This window comes from Periplaneta americana, chromosome 3, assembly GCF_040183065.1.
Source record: "Periplaneta americana isolate PAMFEO1 chromosome 3, P.americana_PAMFEO1_priV1, whole genome shotgun sequence".
Classification (NCBI taxonomy): domain Eukaryota; kingdom Metazoa; phylum Arthropoda; class Insecta; order Blattodea; family Blattidae; genus Periplaneta; species Periplaneta americana.
In genome coordinates, this window is record NC_091119.1 from 203,957,473 (window position 1) to 203,972,797 (window position 15,325).

At 36.9% G+C, this 15,325-nt stretch overlaps 1 protein-coding gene across 2 annotated transcripts in view; it reads right to left on the minus strand.

Annotated features, from left to right (window-relative positions):
* LOC138696966 (insulin-like growth factor-binding protein complex acid labile subunit) overlaps positions 1-15,325 on the minus strand; it is a 1,304,936-nt gene that overhangs the window by 968,496 nt on the left and 321,115 nt on the right. The gene's annotated exons all lie outside the window — the stretch shown is intronic.

Here is a 15,325-nt window from a genome sequence, read left to right on the forward strand (position 1 = left end):
AAATTATTAATGAAAGAACATAATGAAACATCTGTTAGATATTGTTAGCTTGGTAGCAAGTGTTGCAACGTTAACCAATTTAGAAACTCATAACAAATGTTCAAAATGTTCTCCTCTTGCTGCACTCGTCGGATCAAGGACTCCTTGGCAACACATAGCCATCTAGGATACAATTGGTGCATCAGCAGACTTGTATCGATAAAAAAATTCGATTATCTAAGAAAATTATACAAACTTAAGATAAGTTGTTGGATTATACCTGGAAACGCGTTGAACGTAAACTTTCATTCTTTATGAGCTTCTGCATTGATTTAAGTTGCAACACTTGCTACTAACCTGACAATATCTAGCAGATGTTTCATTATGTGCTTTCATTAATAACTAAAATACTAAGGATTTTCGAACATATGTTTATATGAACTTCTTTCTTGTTTTGGTGTGAGGAACATGTCCCCAAGGTCTCTCAAAGTAATTCTGAAACACCCTGTATATTTTTAGACAGTTGCTTGTAACTAGTTGGAAGTAAATAAAATATATATGTTAATTATGTACATATCTACTGATGGAATGTTGAAATTAGGCTTTTTCGCGGAGTGTACACCAATTATGGACCAAAATAATGCATGAATACCTCAAGTTTGCAAGATAAGTTCTTACATTTTTTAATATTTTGCAACATCATATTCATGCAAAATAATGTTCGTCAAAACAAAGATCAGAAATCTCATTAGACGTCAAAGTGATATCACTATTTGTTTATCAAATTCAGAGTCCAAATTTGAGTGATACTTTCTGAAAAACAGGTAGGCCTACATTTGTTGCATTAATAAAATTATTTTTTGCTTTACAACTACTAAAACTTTGTTTATTATGTTGAATGTTGTATATGTTTCTAAAGACACTGTAAGTATATATTAATAAGTCGCTTTTTGCTTATTTGTAAACCATCTCGCGATCCCCCTAAGCTGTTTACACGACCCCCAGTTTGGGAATCACTAGTCAGGGAGATATATTGGGTATACGGGCTCGCTCTTCGAAGAACAGTACTTCAAAATAGACCGTCAACTGTTTGAAATTTGATAAGGAAAGCCTGAGGTGTTGAATTGCGTGATCTATCTTTCAATTAGCTGAAGCTTCCATTTGCGGTTTATCAGTTCCGGAAAAACTACAGTACTGTAATCATAAGCTAAATAAATGACTATCAAGCTATTAAAATGCCCTCCTTTGTTAACAGAACTGTTTTTATTTCCTTCTGGAAAGCAGACGTCATATTTTAAAGTCGAGGGAAATAACAGTTCTGCGTCACACATGGTGATCACCACTCTATCATCACCGCTCCAGAAATTCTATTATCGACGCACATGATACTGCTGGAAGGGATTTGCTGCAGCAACATATGTACTTGTTAGCTTCAATGGACATCTCCAACAATTGATCCTCTGGTGCTGCAGGCAATGGAATCGGTAACAGCTGTTCCGGAAAGTCTCCTGGAATCTCTTCCCTCCACAACAAATGAGCCTCGGCAGTTGTCTGCCTTCTGCACGTGTGTGTGTCCAAACTTTTCAAATCTCCTCGCTTTACTTTTTCAAGTATCTCACATCCACTGCTCACACATAAAGCGCCAGCCTCAGTGATGGGTTTCTTCCACACTGATGAGCATTGCATGTTATATCATTTCATATATTACAGTATTTTCAATACTGTGCGACGTGGATTTCTTCAGGTACTCTGGAAATATCTTGACTGTAATACCGCATTCGTAGTACCAATGCACACTTTTCATGTCATATTTAAGCTGTTACACTTTCTGCACGTAATACCAAACACATTCATAACTTAATAAATATAAGAAATGAGGCGAATCAAAAATGAAAGAAGGCAATGGTAGGAAGACAATAAATACACAATTAGGAAACACCGTAACGATGAAATAAGGATGAAAATATACGAAAAAGAATGCTATAGCTAATTAATAGCTGTGAATTTCTGAGCTAATTCCGCAAATTAATAGCTTGAGGTTCTGAGGCAGTTCCGCAATCAGTAACTGAGAAGTTCTGAGATAAAACCCGCGAACTAATAGCTGTGAAATTGTGAACTAAACTCGCAAATCAATAGCTGTGAGGTTCTGAGAATTCCGTAAATTAGTAGCTGTGAAGTTCTGAGCTAATTCCGTAAATTAATAGCTTGAGGTTCTGAGGCAGTTCCGCAATCAGTAACTGAGAAGCTCTGAGATAAAACCCGCGAACTAGTAGCTGTGAAATTGTGAACTAAACTCGCAAATCAGTAGCTGTGAGGTTCTGAGAATTGCACAAATTAGTAGCTGTGAAGTTCTGAGCTAATTCCGCAAATTAATAGCTTGAGGTTCTGAGGCAGTTCCGCCAGTCAGTAACTGAGAAGTTCTGAGATAAAACACGCGAACTAGTAGCTGTGAAATTGTGAACTAAACTCGCAAATCAGTAGCTGTGAGGTTCTGAGAATTCCGTAAATTAGTAGCTGTGAATTTCTGAGCTAATTCCGTAAATTAATAGCTTGAGGTTCTAAGGCAGTTCCGCAATCAGTAACTGAGAAGTTCAGAGATAAAACCCGCGAACTAGTAGCTGTGAAATTGTGAACTAAACTCTCAAATCAGTAGCTGTGAGGTTCTGAGAATTCCGTAAATTAGTAGCTGTGAATTTCTGAGCTAATTCCGTAAATTAATAGCTTGAGGTTCTGAGGCAGTTCCGCAATCAGTAACTGAGAAGCTCTGAGATAAAACCCGCGAACTAGTAGCTGTGAAATTGTGAACTAAACTCGCAAATCAGTAGCTGTGAGGTTCTGAGAATTCCGTAAATTAGTAGCTGTGAATTTCTGAGCTAATTCCGTAAATTAATAGCTTGAGGTTCTGAGGCAGTTCCGCAATCAGTAACTGAGAAGTTCTGAGATAAAACCCGCGAACTAATAGCTGTGAAATTGTGAACTAAACTCGCAAATCAATAGCTGTGAGGTTCTGAGAATTCCGTAAATTAGTAGCTGTGAAGTTCTGAGCTAATTCCGTAAATTAATAGCTTGAGGTTCTGAGGCAGTTCCGCAATCAGTAACTGAGAAGTTCTGAGATAAAACCCGCGAACTAATAGCTGTGAAATTGTGAACTAAACTCGCAAATCAGCAGCTGTGAGGTTCTGAGAATTCCACAAATTAGTAGCTATGAATTTCTGAGCTAATTTCGCAACTTAATAGCTTGAGATTCGGAGGTACTTCTGCCAATTACTAACTGAGAAGTTCTGAAATAAAACCCGCTAACTAGTAGAAGTGAAATTGTGAGCTAAACTCGCAAATCAGTAGCTGTGAGGTTCTGAGAATTGCACAAATTAGTAGCTGTGAATTTCTGAGCTAATTCCGCAAATTAATAGCATGAGGTTCTGAGGCAGTTCCGCCAGTCAGTAACTGAGAAGCTCTGAGATAAAACCCGCGAACTAATAGCTGTGAAATTGTGAACTAAACTCGCAAATCAGTAGCTGTGAGGTTCTGAGAATTCCGTAAATTAGTAGCTGTGAAGTTCTGAGCTAATTCTGTAAATTAATAACTTGAGGTTCTGAGGCAGTTCCGCCAGTCAGTAACTGAGAAGCTCTGAGATAAAACCCGCAAACTAGTAGCTTTGAAATTGTGAACTAAACTCGCAAATCAGTAGCTGTGAGGTTCTGAGAATTCCGTAAATTAGTAGCTGTGAATTTCTGAGCTAATTCCGTAAATTTATAGCTTGAGGTTCTGAGGCAGTTCCGCAATCAGTAACTGAGAAGTTCTGAGATAAAACCCGCGAACTAATAGCTGTGAAATTGTGAACTAAACTCGCAAATCAATAGCTGTGAGGTTCTAAGAATTCCGTAAATTAGTAGCTGTGAAGTTCTGAGCTAATTCCGTAAATTAATAGCTTGAGGTTCTGAGGCAGTTCCGCAATCAGTAACTGAGAAGTTCTGAGATAAAACCCGCGAACTAATAGCTGTGAAATTGTGAACTAAACTCGCAAATCAGCAGCTGTGAGGTTCTGAGAATTCCACAAATTAGTAGCTATGAATTTCTGAGCTAATTTCGCATCTTAATAGCTTGAGATTCGGAGGTACTTCTGCCAATTACTAACTGAGAAGTTCTGAAATAAAACCCGCTAACTAGTAGAAGTGAAATTGTGAGCTAAACTCGCAAATAAGTAGCTGTGAGGTTCTGAGAATTGCACAAATTAGTAGCTGTGACGTTCTGAGCTAATTCCGCAAATTAATAGCTTGAGGTTCTGAGGCAGTTCCGCCAGTCAGTAACTGAGAAGTTCTGAGATAAAACCCGCGAACTAGTAGCTGTGAAATTGTGAACTAAACTCGCAAATCAGTAGCTGTGAGGTTCTGAGAATTCCGTAAATTAGTAGCTGTGAATTTCTGAGCTAATTCCGTAAATTTATAGCTTGAGGTTCTGAGGCAGTTCCGCAATCAGTAACTGAGAAGCTCTGAGATAAAACCCGCGAACTAGTAGCTGTGAAATTGTGAACTAAACTCGCAAATCAGTAGCTGTGAGGTTCTGAGAATTCCGTAAATTAGTAGCTGTGAATTTCTGAGCTAATTCCGTAAATTAATAGCTTGAGGTTCTGAGGCAGTTCCGCAATCAATAACTGAGAAGTTCTGAGATAAAACCCGCGAACTAATAGCTGTGAAATTGTGAACTAAACTCGCAAATCAATAGCTGTGAGGTTCTGAGAATTCCGTAAATTAGTAGCTGTGAAGTTCTGAGCTAATTCCGTAAATTAATAGCTTGAGGTTCTGAGGCAGTTCCGCAATCAGTAACTGAGAAGTTCTGAGATAAAACCCGCGAACTAATAGCTGTGAAATTGTGAACTAAACTCGCAAATCAGCAGCTGTGAGGTTCTGAGAATTCCACAAATTAGTAGCAATGAATTTCTGAGCTAATTTCGCAACTTAATAGCTTGAGATTCGGAGGTACTTCTGCCAATTACTAACTGAGAAGTTCTGAAATAAAACCCGCTAACTAGTAGAAGTGAAAGTGTGAGCTAAACTCGCAAATCAGTAGCTGTGAGGTTCTGAGAATTGCACAAATTAGTAGCTGTGAAGTTCTGAGGTACTTCCGCCAATGTAGTTGAGAAGTTCTGAGATATAACCACGAACTAGTAGCTGTGAAATTGTGAGTTCAACACGCAAATAAAAATATAATAACAACGATATGGAGAAAAATAAAGAAAATTGAATTAATATACTTAAAAAAAAAGAGAAGTAGCTACAGAGGTAATTAAGAAAGAAATGCGTGGAACGAAGAAGTGAAGTTAAAAGAGAAAAAAATAAGAAAATAAATGAAGGACAATTGAAAACAAAGAAAAAAAAACACAGTAACAAAGAAAACAGAGCTAGAAAGGAGTGGAAGAAAGGAGTAAAGAAAGAAAGAAAGGAAGACATGAGAAAGGAGATGAAAGTAAAGGATGGGAATTATAATGAAAGAAAAATGAAAGAAAGTCAGGAAAGGGGGAGGATAATAATAAAAACAAAAGAAGTCGAAGGGAATACAAAAATAGAAAAATAGACAAAAAATGAAAGGTAGACAAAAATAAAAAGTAAAGACGAAAAGAAACGAAAGAAGATAGAAAGAAAGGAAAGCACGCACAATCAAAGAATGGAGCCGAATGGAAGAAAGTCGAGAACAAAGGACGGAAGTAAAAATAACAGAAGACGAAAACAAAAGGAGACAAAACAATAGGACGCGAAGACGAAAACAAAATAAGATGGAGCGAGAGAAGAAGAAAAAAGAAATGAAGACGGAAACAAAGGAAAGGAGACGAAAGCGAAGAAGGGAAGACAAAAACAAGGGAGGAGTAAAGCAAAGGAAGACGAAAAAAGAAGGAAATAAGAGAACAAAAGAAGCAAAGAGAAGAAGGGTGGCAAAAGAACGGAACACAAAAACCTGGGGAGACGAAAACAAAGGAAGACCGGAACAAAGGAAGAAGCAAAAAACAAGGAAAACGAAAACAAAAAAGATAAAAGAAAGGGAAGACGAAAAAACAAGGAAAGTAAGATAAAAGCAGGAGCAGACAAAAACAAAGAAAGGAGGAAGACGAAAATAAGGAGAAACGAAAACAAAACAAGACGAAAACAAAGGAAGACAAAAAGTATTGGAAAACTAAAACAAAAATGGAAGACTAAAGCAAACAAAGGGAGAAGAAACAAAAGAAGGAAAACGAAAAGAAAGGAAGATAAAAGCAAGAGCAAGACAAAAACAAAAAAGGATGACAAAAATTGGTGGAAGATAAAAAGAAAGGAAGTCAGAGGAAAGAAATGATGACAAGATTGAAATAAGAAAGAAATGTCGATAGTTATAATAAATGTTTGAATGTATACGGAGAGAGACAGAAGAAGAAAAAAGTGAAGAAAGATAGTAACAAAGGAAGATAGGAATGAAACGACGGTAGAAAGAAAGAAGGGAAGAATGAAATAAACGAGGTTAGGTGAAAGACAAAATGAAACGAAGTAAGGAAACGAAAAATAGGAAAGAACGAAGATGTAGAGAAAGACAAAGGAAAGTAAGGTGGGATGAGAGATAAGAATCACAGCCGTAGCTTGCGGAATAAATACAATTGAGTAGCTCCGTGGTAAAAGGTTGACTGTGACATGTTGCTCAATTGTACATCCAGCCTTATTCCACGGAGGTACTCAATACTACGTGCTTAGTTGACATGAGAACTGAAAGTACAGTGAGCAGACTTCAGACTGATTCCGACGTTTTCTGAGCTATAATCCAGAAGTCCGTATTATGTCATACAGTACAGTTGTTATTTTCTTTTGAAATGGAACTTAAATAATTACAGGATCATGTTGTATTGTAGTAGAAAGTGCGGATTCATAAACATCATCAATACACTAGATCTCATGGTCCAGGCGCGTTGGACGTATTACTCGAAAAGTGGGCGGTGAGGCCGGCATCTCATTAGCGCAGCGTCAGCAGCGGAGTGGGTGAGCAGCCGAGCCACGTGTTCTGCGGCTAATCGGTATCAGATTTCCTCCACAATAAGTCACTGCCCACACAACCCTTTCACTACAAGATCACTTGAACACGCTCCGTGTTGTAACTTGCAGACCAGCGACACACAAGGGGAGCTGCATTTTAATTAAGCCCATATCAGTTACAGAGTAGTTCTAGTCGGTCCGCCATTGTTGAAGAAATGTTCACTTTCTTTGTAGGTGAAGACTTAATGCCGCAAATTAGTGTCTGTGAGGTTCTGAGCTAATCCGCAAATTAGTAGCTGTGAGGTTCTGAGAACTCCGCAAATTACTAGCTGTGAGATTCTGAACTAATCCCGCAAATTACTAGCTATGAGGTTCTGAGATAATCCCGTAAATTAGTAGCTGTGAGGTTCTGAGAACTCCCCAAATTACTAGCTGTGAGATCTGAATTAATCTCGAAAATTAGTTAGCTGTGAGGTTCTGAGAACTCCGCAAATTAGTAGCTGTGAGATTCTGAGCTAATCCCGAAAATTACTAGCTATTAGGTTCTGATATAATCCCGCAAATTAGTAGCTGTGAGATTCTGAGCTAATTCTGCAAATTACTAGCTATGATGTTCTGAGAACTCCCCAAATTACTAGCTATGAGGTTCTCAGATAATCCCGTAAATTAGTAGCTGTGAGGTTCTGAGAACTCCCCAAATTACTAGCTGTGAGATCTGAATTAATCTCGCAAATTAGTTAGCTGTGAGGTTCTGAGAACTCCGCAAACTAGTAGCTGTGAGGTTCTGAACTAATCCCGCAAATTAGTAGCTTGAAGTTCTGAGGTAGTTCCGGCAATTAGTAGGTGAGAAGTTCTGAGATATAACCATGAACTAGTAGCTGTGAAGTTCTGAGCTAATTTTACGAATCAATAGCTTGAGGGTCTAAGGTAGTTCCGCCAATTAGTAGCTGAGAAGCTCTGAAATAAAACCCGCGAACTAGTAACTGTGAAACTGTGAGTGAACTCGCGAATTAGTAGCTGTAAGGTTCTGAGTTAATATCGAACATTAAAAGCTGTGAGATTCTGAGCTAATTCTGGGAATATTCTATTTTTATGTCCTGAATAATAAAGATAAACTATAAAGTGTAATGTCACTGGTACCATGATGAAGAAATGTGTTGCTATGCATCGATTTAAAGTACTCCAAATTATGCATCATATTCATAAAATTGCTTTTCGTCAATTTTTTCCAGAGACATGATCGCTAGTTTATACATAATCGTATAATTTATTTTATGCTCGACCATGCCGAAATGTAGTAATTATACACCTGGTAGCAGACCTTTAATGCATGTCATTAAAGTACACCTACTCATTAAAGGTCAGATCTTTCAGCCAATGACGACTCAGGTTACAACTGTTCAGCCAATGACAGGTCAGCTTTCTACCGTTATAAAACCGCAAGTATCGATTATTCTCGGATATGCAATCGAAAGAGAATTAGCGAAAAGTCACGGAGGTTGGAAATCCAATACTGTCGCAGAAGGTTATGTTCTGTTACTATAATAATTAGCGTTAATTGTAAATAATATTCAAATAAATTCAATTTGTCATCTCGTTTTTCAATGTCTAATTTATTTTCAGTGTTATCTCTGTAGGTTCTTATGGCCTAGCAAGGTCAATGTGAACATCTGTTCCTCGGAAAAAATCAATACTTTCGCGTCTGCGCACATCTCACAACATACGGGACATTGGCCAAGGTCAGATACAAAGAAAATTAATAATATCAAGTTAGAAATATGGTCGAGCATAAAAAGTCGTATGAAACTCGCCTATAATGGTAATTAAGAAGCTCGTATGAAAATTATGAAACTCGCTTGCGCTCGTTTCATAAATATCCATACTCGCTTCTTAATTACCTTCATTATAGGCTCGTTGCATAATGTACTATTGTGACATTTTCGTTCAATCTCAGTAAGTAATTTGCTAACTGAGATCGTAGTCTATATTTATAACTTCATTAGGTTTGTAAATTTGATTCATTATTGCTAATACTTATTGAAATTCAATTATATATTTTCATGCTACAGTATAATGTTTTCATTCCCATACTAATGGTATCCCAGGTAACGGAACATATTAACTTGTTCTAACATGTTAATTTTATTACATTCTCATATAAATCACATTAAGTATAGGATAACGGTGCCTTATTTACTGTATTCACATTCCACATAGCTTGCAGCGCTAACTACTTCATATCGATAAAGTGACATTAACTCTTTGTCCTTGGTTTGAACGCAGCAAATCATTAAAAGGAAAAAAAGTGAAAATAACATTGGAATGCTTTTTGTTCGATAAAAATTATAACCTTCCTGGCAGCCGTGTAAGCAGTATAAATAGAGCAGCCATTGATGTTGATGAGAGTGCGTGCAACATATTTATGGCAGAAACTGCAAACACGGTTACGTAAAGGAACGAGATCAGAGAATAACTCAACCGTCACAATAGACATAGACTGTAATGACACACGATACAGTCTATTTTAAAACGCTTTGTGCTACAGGGAATGCGAAACAAATGCTACGGGAACGGGAAACTTAAATATGAAACAGGAAAAAGACATGCTATGAATAACTAATGTAATACATATATATTATTTTACTGTACCGAAGTACATATGATATTTCCATGCAGATATTCTGCGTCATCATACGATGAAAGAGTAATGGAACGGAGAAAAATTCTCTCCGGCGCCGGGATTTGAACCCGGGTTTTCAGCTCTACGTGCTGATGCTTTATCCACTAAGCCACACCGGATACCACCCCGGCGTCGGACAGAATTGTCTCAGATTAAGCTCCAACTCTTGGGTTCCCTCTAGTGGTCGCCCTCTGCACTACGTCATAGATATCTATGAACCTAGGACCGAAGTCCACACATGTGCTGAGGTGCACTCGTAATGAGTGACTAGTTGGCCGGGATCCGACGGAATAAGCGCCGTCTTAAATCACGAAGTGATTTACGCATATCATATATATTATTTTAATGTACCGATGTACATATGATATTTCCATGCAGATATTCTGCGTCATTATACGATGAAAGAGTAATGGAACGGATCCCGGCCAACTAGTCACTCATTACGAGTGCACCTCAGCACATGTGTGGACTTCGGTCCTACGTTCATAGACATCTATGACGTAGTGCAGAGGGCGGCCACTAGAGGGAACCCAAGAGTTGGAGCTTAATCTGAGACAATTCTGTCCGACGCCGGGGTGGTATCCGGTGTGGCTTAGTGGATAAAGCATCAGCACGTAGAGCTGAAAACCCGGGTTCAAATCCCGGCGCCGGAGAGAATTTTTCTCCGTTCCATTACTCTTTCATCGTATAATGTAATACAATATCCTACATCTTGACTACAGGTATATCTCAAATAACAATATTACAACTCACAAACCTATTTGTGCATTTTCTCTAAGTAGTAACTGCACATGTTTAGCCAATTCTATCAGTCAAAATCTAGGAATAATATTTGATCTAGTCGCTTGGTTGGCGAGTTGGTATAGCGCTGACCTTCTATGCCCAAGGTTGTGGGTTCGATCCCGGGCCAGGTCGATGGCATTTAAGTGTGCTTAAATGCGACAGGCTCATGTCAGTAGATTTACTGGCATGTAAAAACTCCTGCGGGACAAAATTCCGGCACATCCGGCGACGCTGATATAACCTCTGCAGTTGCGAGCGTCGTTAAATAAAACATAACATTTTTTTTTATTTGATCTACATATAACTATGGTTGTGGCTGATATATCAATATCAGCTTAATGGACTTTAAAGGCAACAACTTTTGGCAGTTTCACTATGAGGCCATCTAGCGACTGCAAAAACATCACGTTATAATCCTTATGGAATTGCATGGAGTAATTGTACTACCATCTAGCGGTCATTACCAAAAATATCTTTTCGACGGTGTAGGCTATGATGTTTGTTCTCATTTTATGTTGCCATTTCATAACACCGTAATGGTAAATCTGATATATATGTGATCAGGTCTGATATTTACATCCAGTGCTTTTTTTTTTTTCTGGAAAAAAGTTTACCGGAACTCTGTCACTCGATCATATTATACAACAAAAACGTAGGTTTAAAAATATTAGGCCTACATACCTTATATTACAATAAGTTCCAAACGGAGCTCATCGATTTTAAGCATAACGGAAATTTTGCGATTTCGAGCTATAGTTTCAGGATCAATAACGGAAGATGGCAGCACTAGATTGCATGAGTTACTTTTGCACCAACGATAATAATGAGAAAATGTAAACTCATGGACTCGGAAGTGGCGGCAATTTTAATTTTCAATTTCGCTTATAAAATATATCTCGTTGGAATTTGTAATGGCAAAAAATGGCAAACGAGTTCCGGCTGAAAAAAGTGCTGTTTACATCTATTATCAGGCAGTACATCTCATTTGACGATATGTGTCAGAGGAAGAACAATTGTTTGTATGCATCTGAAGTCTGATTAGTGTAATATGTAGCTAGTCTGCGATGTAAGCAATGGAGGGGGAAAGGAAATGGCCACCCTACCACATTATTTCCTGGCTTAGTTGTCTCATGAACATCACCTTATTGGTGTCACTTATGAGGTTCTAACCTGCCTTCGGACAGTTGACAAAACAACTAATTAACCAACACGTTAGATGGGACAAGATGGGACAAACATATTGCAGTGTTAAGTAAGAACTTAAGCAAAACTAAATTTAGATTTGTTTTGCTGTGTTCGTGCCTCCCCATTAATTTTTTAAGATTAATTTATTTATCCTTGGTGAAATGGATATTGTTATGGTATTTTCGTTTGGGGAAATATTTCTAAATGCATAAGAAAGCCACTGAGAATTACTACAAAAGAAAATAATAAAAATATGTTTAACCCTTCTGCTACCAAGGGGGGTAATAAGATTACCCCGCTGATGATTTTTCAATATTATTTTCATTTTTCTCCACATTTATTTTTGAAATTCTATGTGTTTGTCCCTTATATGTCTACTAACATTTTGAAATAGGAATAACATAATTAATCTACTTTAATAATAATTCTCGTTATTCATGTGGGGTGATCTTGTTACCCCCGTTGGTATTTATTTATTTATTATGGTGTAGTTAAGGTCATAAGGCCTTCTCTTACACACGACCAGAAATAGAAATACAATAATAGAAATAAACAGGAAAAAAAAAACACTATAAACAAAGTAAAACCACACAAAAATATACGCAGGTTGCAGTGACACAAACTTTAAATGAGTGATTAAGTATCATAATTGGTAGGCTGTGTCATGAAAATTCCAGAATATAAAATTCAATTTGTAGGTTAATTTTCTACATTTTGAGCTTGTCTACTTCCAAAATATTTTATTTTCTGTTGTTCATATCATTATTCATATTGTTATTTATGTTGTCATGAATATCATGAGCTTTTCTCCCATTTTTTTTTTTTAAATTTGTATTACTGTGTGTTATAACTATTCCAAAAGTGATTTTTTTGGAAATAATTATTAGTAGAGCCTTTTCTCGAGATATTCATTGCAGTATAGGTGGTGTTCATATATTTGAATTTAAGCAAAAAAACTAAAATTTATTTTCTTAGATTTATCTTTTTATTCATTTAGCTTTAGAATTTTTAAAGATTCTTTTATATAAACAAATGTCTTGAAGATGTCCGTGGCTGTACATATTGCATGTGAACATTTAAATTTCAAGAAACACTGTAAACGAACTGATTTACAATTTATTTTATAACACTATGACTTTAATTGCTTGTAGCTGTGTTTTCCACACAGTCAAAACTATACAGCGTTGAGGAGTTTGCCTTGAAATGGACCGTAGGTAAGTTTAAGTTCACTGATATGTTATCTCATATCACCATGTCACCAATAACATATCTGAAGTTCATTAATTTTGGTACAAGTTTTAAAAAATGTAACGACACTTTTGAATCATCCTGTATTTTTAAAAAGTGGAAAACTATTTTACATTTTTACATTTTGTATAGATCCATCGTCAACAATATATGCATTGTTAATATTCCAAATGTTTAACAAAGATTGGTACCATGATTTTGATGGGGTAATTGTATTACATCCCTTGGTAGTACAGGGACATCATTTTATTTTTACTAACATTTTTAATATTAACCTGGCTATACTTTTGGACCAACACCGTTTGCTACCCCCTTCCAAGACTGGAGTTCGATGATACTGGCGTAATGTACAAACAAATCACTTTACTAGATGTAGGAGGGCAGAAAAGTAGTTCATTCATTTACGTAAACTAGGAAATATCGCGATTTTCTGTTTCATAATTTTCATTAGGTTTTTGTTTAATCAAAATACAGTACAATATTAACAATGAGTGTTTTTACTCACGAAATGAGCTGTCCATGTGGACGTATTCATTATGCAGTGTATATTATACTGTCTACAGCACATTAGCGTACACTATAGAGGATGAAGTTAAATTGAAAAATAATCATAATATGAATATTTAAACACATTTTTGAAAATGGTGGCCGTTCATTTCGATACAGGCTTCAGTTCTAATGTGCATATTATCGCACTATAGACTATTGTACCTAATCCCAATTACCAGTTTCGTCCTTCGTACTAGTAACTCATGTTGAAATAATTCTGTACCTACTCTATAAAAGAATATCTTACGTACTGTGAATTCAATCTTCACTTCTGTCCGATCCGAAAAGATAAAATTACTCAGACATACCATCTACTGTCCGTCCAAGTGGTTATGTCGTAGGGTCGTAGAAAGGGAGGAAATCACGTGACAGTTAATTACTTAATGAGGCCCTTTTATTTAAGTTATTTTAAACAGTTGTATAATATTACGTAGACGTCCAATTCCTAACAGAAATTAATGTTCTCAGAAAAGAGCTAAGACAGCCCAGCCACTAGATGGCGAATAAAAGCTGGTGGGGGAAACCGGGATACGACGTAGGCAAATGGACGACAGTACCTGTGCGAAAATGATTCAATATTGAAAGCTCTTTCGTCCCTGGAAAACGCGAACATATTTTTGGAACGTACTGTTCACTATGACCGTAAGGCTACTATGACTGTATATGCGGCCTTGGTTCTGTGTGGTGGACGGTTGAACTTCATTAGTAGGAGAGGTGGGAGTGAAGTACATTCAAAAACTTAGGTACAATAAAAATTGAAGTAAAAATAAAATGATGTCCCTGTAGTAAGTTGCAAAAAACCTTGGTAGCAGGAAGGTTTAAAAAAACCTATTGATTACTCTACTAAACTTCTTTATTCGGAATTTAAAGTTTTCTGGTATATGACAGGTTAGAAGAAACCTAATGTATGAATACATTAATGAGTACTTGATCTATTCTGTTCACCACGCGTAATGATACATTAGTACTGCTCTTGGCTGGGATAGATAATGCAAGCATGTTGAACTGAAATTTAGCGATGTTGTGAAATAGTCTCGAAATCTATAATCTGATCTACAGAGGATCTCTAATCTACAGAATATGTCTAATCTATTTACACTGCCAGTGTGAAACGTCCTTTGAGACACCCTGTAGTTTCTAAATGCCTTATATTGCTCGCAATAGCGTTTAAAGCAAGAAAAGCAGTCTGACGTAACAGAACAATGCGGTGCGTGACTCGAAGCCCGTCTCATTTATTAGCGATTGATATAAGTCTCTCAGCTGACGCTGTGTCCATACTGATCGACAGCTTTGCGGACGAAATGGACTCAAGTGCCCCACGAAGGTTACTTCATTCCTGATCTGTAAAATGGGCATATGGAACATGCTAATTTATATTCCTTTAATTCTGACATGAGGAGGAATATTATTTTAGAACTGTATGTTGAAATATGAATCAGGGAAATATTGAAATCAAACATCTAGAAGCTCTGAATCAAGTTTAGAACTGAAATCGACGAAATATTATACGAACTAGAAAAAGGGGTAAAACAAGGTGACCTGATTTCACTCAGGCTATTTGTATGCTTACTGGTAATGATTTTTAGAAAACTGAATTGGAAAAAGAAGTATGGAATTAATATAAAAGGAAAAATTCTATCCAGTCTCCGCTTTGTTGACGACATCTCCTTATTGGCAAAATCAATTACATAGGAGGAAAGAATGGCTGAAGAGATCAACCAATACAGTAAAGAACCAGGATTACGAGTGAATGCGTCCAAGACGAAAATGATAACAGGAAGAAACCCGTTATGATAGAAAATGGGGTTACATAATGCGTCGATGAACTTACACATACCCAGGACAAATTGTCTTATTAACGAGAAAATTTTACACAGATATAAAACATTAGAGAAAATTCTGGAGCCAAAGG